The following is a 13,565-nucleotide window of genomic DNA, read 5'->3' as shown; positions in this document are numbered from 1 at the left end:
TTGGTAAAGAACAATTTCGAAACAAGTTAAGTAAGTGAATATGCATGGTAGTTTCGTTTCAGACAAATAAATTTGTTTCATGGACACTTCTTTACAAAACATATTTTTGGTTGTTTTTTTCTATCCAAGCATAACGTGTCACCATGGTAAAGGCTGCCTTGTGTTATTAATTTTTGCTGTGGAGTCGCTCTCTAACAGCTCATCTTTTATGCGGATTAGCTGCCATTGCTTAGGGAGATAAGCTTCAGGTTGCATTACTGGCAATATTTTAAGAGTGGTTTCTTCTCAGCGACTGCCCGATATTAAACCCATAGCAACAACAGGCATGTAGGGGCGACTAAAACTAACTATCCGGTGATTTCAAAGCTACAGACTGTTCTACTCTTGCTTGATGGGCTTAACTCAGAATCAGAATCAGTTTATTCTCAAAAACAACACAAGGTGGTACAAGAGCATATTACAATAAATAATTATGCATATGTACAAAAAGGCAGACAAGATGGCAATTAATAACAACATGTGATTACCTCGCATTTTTAATACTAATGGACATTTTTACAATATATATCTCGATACATTCTTTAGATCCTGTGTGTTTGTTGTTGATACACACACACAAATATTTGGCCATTCAGTATAATATGATGTTTGCCTCTCTTTAAAAATCACATCTGAATAAGTTGTGAAATTCATCAGCAATAGATGGACAATTACATATTTTACAGGTTCTATTTTCCTTTGGAAATATTTTTCCATTGGCCAGTTTCATTAGGTAAATTATGATTACAGGTTCGAAATCGTAGTATTGGAATTGCTATTCGTTTTGGCAATAGAAGATATTTATCGAGAACCGGAGTGTCCTTTAAATGTTTATAATATAATCCTTTAGAACTAGAATTAACGTCACTTCTCCATTTCTGAAAAAAAAATACCTCTAAGTATTTGCTCTACTTCTGACACTAGCCACTTTGTTGTGCAAATTGACGGATTGTTAAATACATAAGATAATCCGATACTGTCTAATATATCCATAACACATCTAACCCAGGGATGTGTTGATGCAATAGTCTTATTCCTATTAATTGACAGATATTGATATAACAGCTGTGAAAGTTTATACACACCAGTTTCATATGTTAATTTGTGCCAGAAAGATATCATTCGTTTACAAAATGTTATTCTTAATGGCAGCCTACCTAATTCGCCATATATCATATAAAGAGGAGTTTAATTTCATAATCCTGTGATAAGTCTGAGGAATTTGAGGTGTATTCTTTCTATAGTTTCTAAATTTTCAAAGCCCCAGATTTCTGAACCATAAGTTAATATTGGTAATACCATCGTATCAAAAGCTGATAATACACAGTCCATAGGTAAATTTAAATCTCTTGATTTTTTTTATCAGAGTGATCTGTATGATCACGAGAAGCATAGTCAAATTTACCTGTCAATAGTTTTATAAATTCATCACATATGCGTAATATATCAGACACTAATGTGGAACCATTTGGACAACGCTTGGCCTAGGCCCCGTGAAGATCCGGGGTAGAATAGGTCTTCAGCAACCCATGCTTGCCGTAAAAGGCGACTATGCTTGTCGTTGGAGGCGACTAACGGGATCGGGTGGTCAGCCTCGCTGACTTGGTTGATGCATGTCACCGTATCCCAATTGTGTGGATCCATGCTCATGATGTCAATCACTGGATTGTCTGGTCCAGACTCGATTATTTACAGACCGCCGTCATATAGCTGGAATATTGCTGAGTGCGGCATTAAACAGCACAACGCTGGGCCAAGCACATTTAACCACTTAGAACTATCAAAAATCGCATCTTCCCAAGGCAAGGAGTTAACTGACTGTAAAAGTCCAGTTTTCAACCTTGCCGAACTAGGCTGGAATTATGGAGTTATATTTTGGCTGGACTAACGATTCTGTGCATTTTCCAATCAAAAACGCGTAACGAAATCGACATCCGGTTCGTAAACAACATGGATTTCAACGTGTAGATTTCATTCAACTGCAGGATTTGCAAAGCATGTGTACCGTCAACTGCGCGTAGACAGATATTTTCCAACCCTTTTATTTTTTTAATCAAGGTGAACAAATGATTCGGTGCACTTCGTGAGGTAAGATCCATTTTATGGCAATATAGATCTTGATCATCGATCAGATCGTCTTGACTGGGCCCCGACATTTTGTTTGAAGCAATGCAAGCGATATGAGAGGTGGAATCTGATTGGTCAATAGGGAGGGGCATAGAAGGGACATAACTCGCAAATAGCCACTGATGGCGCTCCGATCGAGTCTATAAATTCTAGCCGAATTCGGCAAGGGTGGAAATTGCATCTTTTTCTTCCTTGCCTCGGAAAGATGCAAAAATCGCTGCCACTCATCTCAATATTTTCAACTGGGTAATTCATTCTGTTTTTATTGTTTACTATTCATTCTGTAAACGTATTTGCATATGAAACGAAAATATGTATTATATTATTTTCTGAAATGAATAATGTACTTTATTGATACAGTGAAGTCTCGCTAATCGACACTCGTTAATCCTACAATGGGCTTTATCCGACACTCATGATGGGAACCGATTAAATCACTGCTATGTAAACCCGTTAATCCGACACTCCGGCACACCGAATTTGTATAGACAGTTACCCTCCCTACGCCCGCAACAGACAACTGCCTGTAGTTTCAATCCCTATTGTTCTGGGGATGATCTCGATCTGGTGATTTTGACAATAGAACATCACCCTGAACTGATAACTACCACGGTACAAAATGAGAGCAAGAAAATTGAAGATATTTGAAAAATAAAACAAGAAAGATATTTTTTATATAAAAATGCCAGAAGTCTTTAAAAGTAGAACTCTGTTCTGGCGTGTAGAAGCGTGCAATACTTGCTTTTCATATTCGAGAGGGTGCATATTAAACTGTATAAGGTATTTTTGCTTCAGGTTTAACACTTCGAAAACTAAATGTCCTAAAGAAAAAAAACAAATGGTCACAAAAATAATCTCAGGTACCTCCCGATCACTTAACCTCTGAACCGACTGTTTGATAGCCTAATGGTTAAAGGGTTTGCTCGTCACGTCCAAGACCCGGGTTCGATTCCCCATAAATTGTGAAGCCCATTTATGGTGTCACGCGTCTTATATTGATGGAATACTGCAAAAAGCGGCCTAAAACCATACTCACTCACTGCCCCTCCGACCACAGACGTTATTTCTCGGCTTCGCAACTAAAAGGAAGAAAACTGGGAGCCGCCATCTTGTTTTCCAAATTCCATACGGGAACACCTCACTGTGTCCTCACCTATTGTTATAGGGTGCAGGTGTAGTCAGCCGTGGTTCAGTGGGTAACCATAGGGGGATTACCTATAGTCTGTTGCATGTCTATAACATATATATCATAAAATTTAATATATTTCACATTGAAAGATTACGTATTGCATTTCAAATTCACTTTACAGCAGAAATATTCAGTTCACTTGAACGACAACATCTTTGTTGTCTCCTAGCTGGTTGTGTCCTGACTGAGACTAATAACCATTTTCAATCTCGTTGACTCGCACACCTCTCGACACTGAGTGTTGCTAGCGACCTTCGTGACGGTCCATCAAGGCGTTTTATGAGAACGACTCCACCAGTTACCAGGCAGAAGTGGTGATCATGGCGTCTTTATGATGTGGACAGGGCACAACAGAAAATCATGAAAAGCATGCATCCGTGTAGCACGATACCGTTAATGCACGGGAATGCCGTTATGTTCGTGTTATTATGTTTGTGGCTGCTTGTACTAGACCGGACTGATGCCGATTTATAGTGCTAGCCCACTGATATATCATGCCGCAGTTTAACATGAATACCCCACTCAGACACAGGATACTAACTCCGAGCCGACCAGTCCTTGTTTTAACCCCTTAATGCCGAGCGCCAGACAGGGTAACAACAAGTACCATCTTTTAACGTCTTTTGGTATGACGCGGCCGGGGATCGAACCCCGGACCTTCCGCTCTCCGGGTGGACGCTCTACCACTAGACCACGGAGGCGGTCTATGAATGACAGAGCAGAGACAAGATATGTCGTCTAAACAAATAATATGTATGAACTTTCACTTAATCTGAGTGGTCGAAATTGATTGTGTTTAAAATAATTTATCATCAAAAACTGGCTCCCACGGGAGGTATTGCTAATGTGAGATCAAGCGATTTATTACTTGCCCGTGAAGAGATCACCCGTTTAATAAACATACAGCTGTATTACACATTGGGGAGCATTTTTCGAATTGAAGAATGACTTTATATGATAAAGAGGTTATCACGCTCTTGTCTTTGGGGATGCTAAATATCCTGTATTATGAATAAACATTGTATTTAGCGAAATAACAAAAAATGCAAAGAGCGCTCTTCATGAAATAAACATCTTGCTAGCGATAAACATCGTCACTGAGTTTTGATCACGTGGTTACAAACCGGGTCAGAATCGGCTGTCATGTGACTATATATGCATGTATATTCAGCAGTATGTGCAGCGTACATACATTACCAGCACGTGATGGCCTGTTGTCTCACCTTTGTTACATTTGTCTTGGGAATATTAAGGGCGGTCGGGTAGCCTAGTGGTTAAAGCCTTCGTTCGTCACGCCGAAGACCCGGGTTCGATTCTCGACATGTGTACAATGTGTGAAGCCCATTTCTGGTGTCCCCCGCCGTGATATTGCTGGAATATTGTAAAAGCGGTGTTAAACCATACTCACTCACTTGCCAATATTACTGCACGTGTGCCTGTAGAGCGGACGGTAGGTGGTTTGATCCCTGGGCGTTTCATATCAAAAGACGTTAAAAGATGGTGCTTGTTGTTACCCTGTCTGACTCGATATTAAGGGGCTAAAACAAGGACTGGTCGGCTTGGAGTCTGTATACTGTGTCTTTTAAAAGCCGGCATGATATCTTATTGGGCTAGCACTATCTATCCCGCATCAATGCGTATTAGTTCAAGCAGCCACATATTTACACGCACATACATGCACACACACACACACATGCACACACATACATACAAGCTCACACACATACACCCTCACATACACACACACACACACGCACTGACGCACTCACACCTCATCTATGCACACACACACACACACACACACACACACACACACACACACGCACGCACACACACGCACACACACACACACACACACACACACACACACACACACACATACATACATACATACATACATACATACACTACTGCCTAGAAGTTCATTCCCCTTACACGCCTTACACGTGTGCACCCCGTTCGTCACTTGTGTGCAACGAGTGTCACACTCATTAGAGGGGGAACAAACTTTTGTCCTAAGTAGGATCCATGTTTAGCTGAACCTGGAGGTGGTAACAAGGAGATAACCTTTTGATTTCCTGAGGAAAAATGTTAATACACATTTTATTATATGTACTTGCTGATGTCTCATTTTTAGATGTGATTTTGTTGGAAAATATGAGTACTGTTGTGGCTTCTACATGATGTTTTGCGATGGTGTTAAGAGAATACATAATCCTGTTAAATGTTATTGCTATTCAAATGCTTTTTTGTGATTTGACATTAATGTCTGTAGTACGACTTTCAGTGATCATGTTTATGATCATTTGATTTTATTGGACCCTAATTACTTTATGATGGTTGGGTCTCTTCGTCTCAGCCCCATAGCCGTGACGCTGGGAAAGGGCCGCATTTAATTAATGAGAGTAGGTTATATCATGGAGGATGCACTTGAGGGAGAGGGTTCTACCAATTACCGTACCACAGGAAGAGACCTGTAGACGTGAGCGCGGGGTTGTGTATAAAATGGCGTTGCATAATGGCCGCCAGGAGCGGTAAACATTGAGCTAAAGCAGTGTTGTTTTCACGGGCTTGTTAAATAAATTCCCAGCGCTGCTGTCAATATATCTTCTACTTGATCCCGGATACATCATTTTGGCATTTACAATTTATATTCTTCAACGTACATTAATGGTTTACTAGTCATATCTTTTAGAGTATTTGTCAATTGTGTTGAGCTTACAAGCAATAATTGTAATTTGTGGTGACATATAAATATAAAACGTCTCATTTAAAACATGAGGTAAGTACGATACTAAATAATAATATTCAAATCGCATCAAAATACAATGATAACAAGATTCATATGTAACCCTAAAGCCTGTGTTCCACATCCATAGCCAGGAGGAAAGCTGCTGACTAAACAAAAGGAAGAAGCTTGCCCTTACATATATGTAGAGACATCATCTGAATATGACTATATATGCAAATGTTACGATACTGTTCAAATATTGTGTTCAATAAAAGAAAAAGTTGATTTTTAACACTCTTATTTTTGTACTCTTTAACAAACTGTGGACTTTGAAGACATTTTCGCTTATTGTAATAACATCAAGGTAAAAATCCTATCTTTCTCTGAAATCCACGGGCATAGTTGCTGTCAAACATAAGAACATAATCAGGGCGGCAGGTGTTGACTTGTCGTGTGCCTTAAAGTGAGTTTAAACATGTCAAAAGCGATCGACCCTACAATAAATGGTCATTTACTCCGACGTTCTAACTGTCAATCGTCTTAACAGGACCACAACGTTTGTTATAATATCTCCTCCCTGTCTCTATGTCTTAAGTTGTTAATCGGTAACTGCGGTCCAAATTTATCAACTTATTCATCTATTGTTGCAAACTTGACTGATTTGTTTACGCAATAAAACTTCTCATTGATCATGCACTACTGAGGCAGTCAAGCACCTGTATAAGAAATATAAAAGCAGCCATGTAACATGTAGTCCCAAAAGCTGGCAATTATTTCGCCGCAATATAACTGAAAAAGTGCTGATTTGACGTGACATATAAACTTACCCACAGACAATGCATTTTTCCAGAGAGTGTAGCACAATTTTATCAAAGTTTTATTTACAATTATTTGAAAACTTATAATAATATGAATATTAAAATTCATCATCACTTTTGAAGTTTACTAAAATGTCACCAGTTGGAAGATGTCACAGATAAGCAAGGATTCTAACGAAGTTTGACCGTCACAGGTTTTTCACCAATTTGCCAACACAATGCAGAGGATGAACAGTTACTGTGAGTGAGCATGGTTTTACGCCGCTTTTAGCAGTTACTGTGTTTATACAAGCACAGAAGTCATGCCAAAACGCTCACAGTAGTTAGTGAGTAAACTCAACTGAGGATTATACAAGTATCCAGCACAACCTTTGAAAGCTAACATGTGAATAAACTCAGTTCACTGAAATTTAAATAATTAAGGCACTTGCAGTGGCCAATTAACAAGTAATCGGTGAGATAGTATAGAAATACTGGGAACGCTAAACAACTTCATTGTAAATAGACAAATGGACCTGTGAATGGTCAAGGTTTTAAATACCGAGTGAAACAAAGACGAGGTGCCAGCCTACACTGGAAATGCTGTATGCTGCATGTCCAGCCTCCATCAACACCTCCAGTGATCTTTTAGCGATTCCGAGCCTTGCGCATAACCATTGTCATGACCTGGTTGAGTGACTTCCTTCCATCAACGTGAAAGGATTACCCACAGAGAAAGAAAGGATTAAAATCCTTTCCAAATGGTATAAGTAATCACAACCAATTTCCTCTGATAGTAAACTGTCACGTTTGGTATCCCCAACAATACTCACCATGGTCATTGGGCAAATGTAAAAATCACAAACCCTAACGAGATTCTGTCTACATGGTCACACTCGGTGATTGTAAAGATCTAAAATTCTATCAACAGTGAGACAAAATGGCTGTTCATATTCATTTCCAATATCCTCTTCGAATTAGTGATAAATGTTAAGTCCCACACAAAACTTTCTCTTAATAATTCTACAAAATACCTAACAGAAAGTTGGGTGTGGGAAAATGGGACATATTCCTACGTGAAATAATAAGACATAAGCAGTGATGACTGTTCTATCATAATTGTACTATCTAAGGCATAAATTTGGCGAACGAAAAACGTTATATATTTGCAGTCACCCTGAATGACTCACGTGGGCAAAACTTAAAACGAATATGTTCGCAATTCACAAACAATCATTTCATTAATGGCGAGCATTTACCAACCCGTGACAATTGTGTCAACTCGGGGATTCCCCTAGCAATAAACTCGCTTCTAAACTCACTACTGTTCTACTGTCGGGTAGCCACAATGGCTAGACTGGACCCTCGTGGAATGGTTCATGCCATAAAAGTCCAGCAACCGAACACTAATTAAGACGGGCCGACCTTGTGTTCATGATCATGGTCTGGCGAACACAGGTCAATGGCCGCTCATTAACTCAAGATTCACATCTCACTGGTTTGATTTATCTCACTATCCATTTCATATATTTTCCAACTTCAACTGAAACCCGGTCCCGTGTGACACGCATGGCACACGCGTATGCGACGAGTGACTCACGCGTGCTCAACGGGTTGCACACGCACTGCAAACCCGTTGCACACGCGTGTTCAACGGGTGCTCAACCCGTGTGCAACCCGTTGAGCACCCGTGTCACATGCGTGTCACCCGTGTCAACAACGCGTGTTTGGGAATGAACTTTAGGCAGTAGTATACATCTGTGTCTCTTAATCCCCTATAATCCACTAAAACAACATTTGGGGTGAGGGCACAGTGAGGTTAAACCATTCCCGGTTGTTAATTAACCTGTGGCTATTTCAAGCCTTTGTCGTCACTGATCAATTGGCCGATCATTGAAAGGTGATTGTAAAGATGTGTCAAATAGATACTAAGGTAAATTCATAGATTGCTGTAGATTCACTACTAGATTGTCACAACGATAATTGGATTTTTGGTTTTTTTTCGGGTTTTTTCTCTAGCATGGGTTGTAGCGAGGGTATCCTTCAATGGGCATGCAACCAAACTCCCTGACTTATCCCAGAGTAAGCTAAGACGCTACGTTCAAAATTAAAGGGTCTAAATGATGAGAAACAACGCTTCTCTATGAATTCGTACCTGGGAATTCCCAGGGTTTTCCCCAGGAATTTGGAAGAAGTAAGTGTTTACGTCATTTCAAGAATACAGTCACGTGAAATGGATAAGCCGTATATCTTGTAAACTTAACATTAAAAAATTAGTTACTGTAATAACCAAATGAAACAAGACCCATTATCCGATAGAGGGATATGTTATCACAAAAAACTTGGTAACATTGTTTGGTTTGACTTCTTAGCGCGTGTCTGAATTCCTTTAACATGTTACATATCCTAAAACTAGCTTATCAGCAAATGTTGCTGCACTGCGCGCGACAGATACTAGAGCAAGGCATGCCAGAAATATGAAACCTAATGCTTCCGAAAGGAAGTCTGAGGCATCACGTGCATCGGGGAACCAGCGCCATCTCATTGGCCGTTAACAGTTGTACAAGGCGGGGCAAAAAGCATCGTTTTTCCGTCCATTTTACGCTTGAAAAACTCGACCCTTTTCCGAACACTTTCTAGACCCTCACCAATTAATCAATTTTAAATGAATTTTTAGTCGAATGACCATATACGGAAAAAGCGACTTTTGACTTTTGAAATTTCGACATTTGATCACGTGCTATTTACACGCGTTATTTACATGAAATCGGTGAGCCAAAAGTAAACACATAATAATGACATAAATAGAAGGAGACGCCGGTTTTAAAGGGGCACTGACCTCTGACAATTCACCAGGGCGGATTGTTGCCTTTGTTATTTTTTTTCCCCGTGGATACCCGGATGATATCCCAGAAATCTCGCTACCTGTGCTAGTATAAAGGTCGTATGTGCCCATTGATCAACAAAATGAAATACTGTTTTCTCTATGAAATAATAATCAATTGTTGGAATCTATTGGGTAAGCATCGGTAATGGTGATGACACTTGTCTGATAAAGTGAGTTTTTCGTCTATACTATTTTCACCTGTAGCACAAACTAAATATTTCACCTGAACATGTGTTTTATCGTGCGTATTTTGTTATAGTCCACGTGTAATTGGTAAAAAGTTTCGCTTAGACAATTTATTAAACGCCTCAATATTCAGTTATATCCCAAATTAACTGAAAATATGTTGATTTAATTTATTATGGTAATGAATTCCAAACAGTTTGATGTTTATTCTCATCACCCAGTGACCATCTTCCCATGGCAAGGGAGTTACCTGACTATAAAAGTCCAGTTTCCACCCTTGCCGAACCTTTCAATGATCGGCCAATTGAACAGTGATAACAAAGGCTTGAAATAGCCACAGGTGAATTAACAACTTCGGAAATGGTTAAACCTCTCTGTGCCCTCACCCCAAATGTTGTTATAGTGGATTATAGGGGATTAAGAGACACAGATCACTTAATCGCTTGGTATAGTCTGTGTCATTATTGCACGCAGAACTCTTTAAGGATCGTGTCCTTCAGAAGCTTGACGTAACGACCTATTGTTGTTTGAGTAGTTCGCCTGGACAGGCTTATCTCTGTGCATCAGATTATGTGTATTTGTGACACAACGACAAAGTTAAACACGATCAAACAAAGATTATATGTAACATTGCACTCTGCGTTGGTAGGGAGAAAATGTATCTTACCCATCGGGGGAGCTCATGTTCGTTCGGGGGAGCTCATGTGATCACGTTACGCTATCTTCCGCATCGCTTTCTCGGCTGTCATTGATACGATAGCACATCAGGCACATCACGTATATAACATGTAGTTGGTGTCTTTGAAGATCGTCCAGTACAGTATTTGCGAGCCGCGACTTCGGACAATTCGATAACCATATGAACAGAGATTCTGACTTTTCCCCCACTTTCATCCACACGTCCACACAACAATGTAATTCATTCTGTACTGCTTAACAATGGTCCTCATACATGTAAAATATATAACAAAACTGAATTTTAAAAGAATACATACAATTCAAGTTAATCAAGTGACAGAACTTTTATGTTCAAACAATATATGATATAATGCCCTATTTATATAAAATCGGTTTCGATATTTTTTTTTCAAATTCAGTTTACACTTATAAATTTTACATTTCACAAATAACAAATGAGATGAAATACATGATCAGTAATGATATTTTCCCTTATTCCAGATAATACAAGCTGAGCATCCAGACGGATATAAAACACATGTGAGCAGTTGGTTGGCCATTAAAACACAACTACTATTTATAATGCCTGTGGGGTCTATCTTCATCTCATTAAACCATCACTACTGTTTACAATGCCTGTGGGGTCTATCTTCATCCCATTAAACCATCACTACTGTTTACAATGCCTGTGGGGTCTATCTTCATCTCATTAAACCATCACTACTGTTTATAATGCCTGTGGGGTCCATCTTCATCCCATTAAAACAGAACTACTGTTTATAATGCCTGTAGGGTCCATCTTCATCCCATTAAAACACAACTACTGTTTATAATGCCTGTGGGGTCTATCTTCATCCCATTAAGCCATCACTAGTGTTTACAATGCCTGTGGGGTCTATCTTCATCCCATTAAAACACAACTACTGTTTATAATGCCTGTGGGCTCTATCTTCATCCCATTAAGCCATCACTAGTGTTTACAATGCCTGTGGGGTCTATCTTCATCCCATTAAAACACAACTACTGTTTATAATGCCTGTGGGCTCTATCTTCATCCCATTAAGCCATCACTAGTGTTTACAATGCCTGTGGGGTCTATCTTCATCCCATTAAAACACAACTACTGTTTATAATGCCTGTGGGCTCTATCTTCATCCCATTAAGCCATCACTAGTGTTTACAATGCCTGTGGGGTCTATCTTCATCCCATTAAAACACAACTACTATTTACAATGCCTGTAGGGTCCATCTTCATCCCATTAAAACACAACTACTGTTTATAATGTCTGTGGGGTCTATCTTCATCCCATTAAAACACAACTACTGTTTACAATGCCTGTGGGGTCCATCTTCATCCCATTAAAACACAACTACTGTTTACAATGCCTGTGGGGTCCATCTTCATCCCATTAAAACACAACTACTGTTTATAATGTCTGTGGGGTCTATCTTCATCCCATTAAACCATCACTAGTGTTTACAATGCCTGTGGGGTCTATCTTCATCCCATTAAACCATCACTACTGTTTATAATGCCTGTGGGGTCCATCTTCATCCCATTAAAACAGAACTACTGTTTATAATGCCTGTGGGGTCCATCTTCATCCCATTAAAACAGAACTACTGTTTATAATGCCTGTGGGGTCCATCTTCATCCCATTAAAACACAACTACTGTTTATAATGCCTGTGGGGTCTATCTTCATCCCATTAAGCCATCACTAGTGTTTACAATGCCTGTGGGGTCTATCTTCATCCCATTAAAACACAACTACTGTTTATAATGCCTGTGGGCTCTATCTTCATCCCATTAAGCCATCACTAGTGTTTACAATGCCTGTGGGGTCTATCTTCATCCCATTAAAACACAACTACTATTTACAATGCCTGTAGGGTCCATCTTCATCCCATTAAAACACAACTACTGTTTATAATGTCTGTGGGGTCTATCTTCATCCCATTAAAGCATCACTACTGTTTACAATGCCTGTGGGGTCCATCTTCATCCCATTAAAACACAACTACTGTTTACAATGCCTGTGGGGTCCATCTTCATCCCATTAAAACACAACTACTGTTTATAATGTCTGTGGGGTCTATCTTCATCCCATTAAAGCATCACTACTGTTTACAATGCCTGTGGGGTCCATCTTCATCCCATTAAAACACAACTACTGTTTACAATGCCTGTGGGGTCCATCTTCATCCCATTAAAACACAACTACTGTTTATAATGTCTGTGGGGTCTATCTTCATCCCATTAAAGCATCACTACTGTTTACAATGCCTGTGGGGTCCATCTTCATCCCATTGAAACACAACTACTGTTTACAATGCCTGTGGGGTCTATCTTCATCAGTGGTACCTATGAGTGGTACGTCCAGATTAGCGTATAGGCAACATTTAATAATTAAATTCAACAACTCCCCTTTAAAGTCTTTTTTTCCTGACTTAAGAGTAAATGCAAGAACACAAGATCTTGCAAATTCTGTGTTTGGTTCTGGAGGTGAGGTGAGGGGAAATTGGGTTTAACGTCGCGTTCAAGATCTAGATTATTGCACTTATATAGCAACGTGCATGTGTTTGTGTGGCTGCTTGTACTAGACCGGACTGATGCCGATTTACAGTGCTAGCCCACTGAGATACCATGCTGCAGTTTAACATGAATACCCCACTCAGACACAGTATACTGCCTCCGAGCCGACCAGTCCTTGTTTTAACCCCTTAATACCGAGCGCAAGATAGGGTAACAACAAGTACCATCTTTGAGCGTCTTTTGGTATTACGCGGCCGGGGATCGAACTCCGAGCGGACGCTCTACCACTAGACCACGGAGGCGGTCTGGTTCTGGAGAGTGCGCAGACTTCTGCCAAGAGCATCCCAGACGTGTTCGATGGGATTGAGGTCGGGAGACCTTGACTGCCTGTCCATG

The sequence above is a fragment of the Haliotis cracherodii genome, unplaced genomic scaffold (genome assembly GCF_022045235.1).
Source record: "Haliotis cracherodii isolate W230 unplaced genomic scaffold, xgHalCrac1.p SCAF_14, whole genome shotgun sequence".
Lineage (NCBI taxonomy): Eukaryota > Metazoa > Mollusca > Gastropoda > Lepetellida > Haliotidae > Haliotis > Haliotis cracherodii.
The sequence above is the reverse complement of the archived record's forward strand: the minus strand, read 5'-3'. Positions refer to the sequence as shown.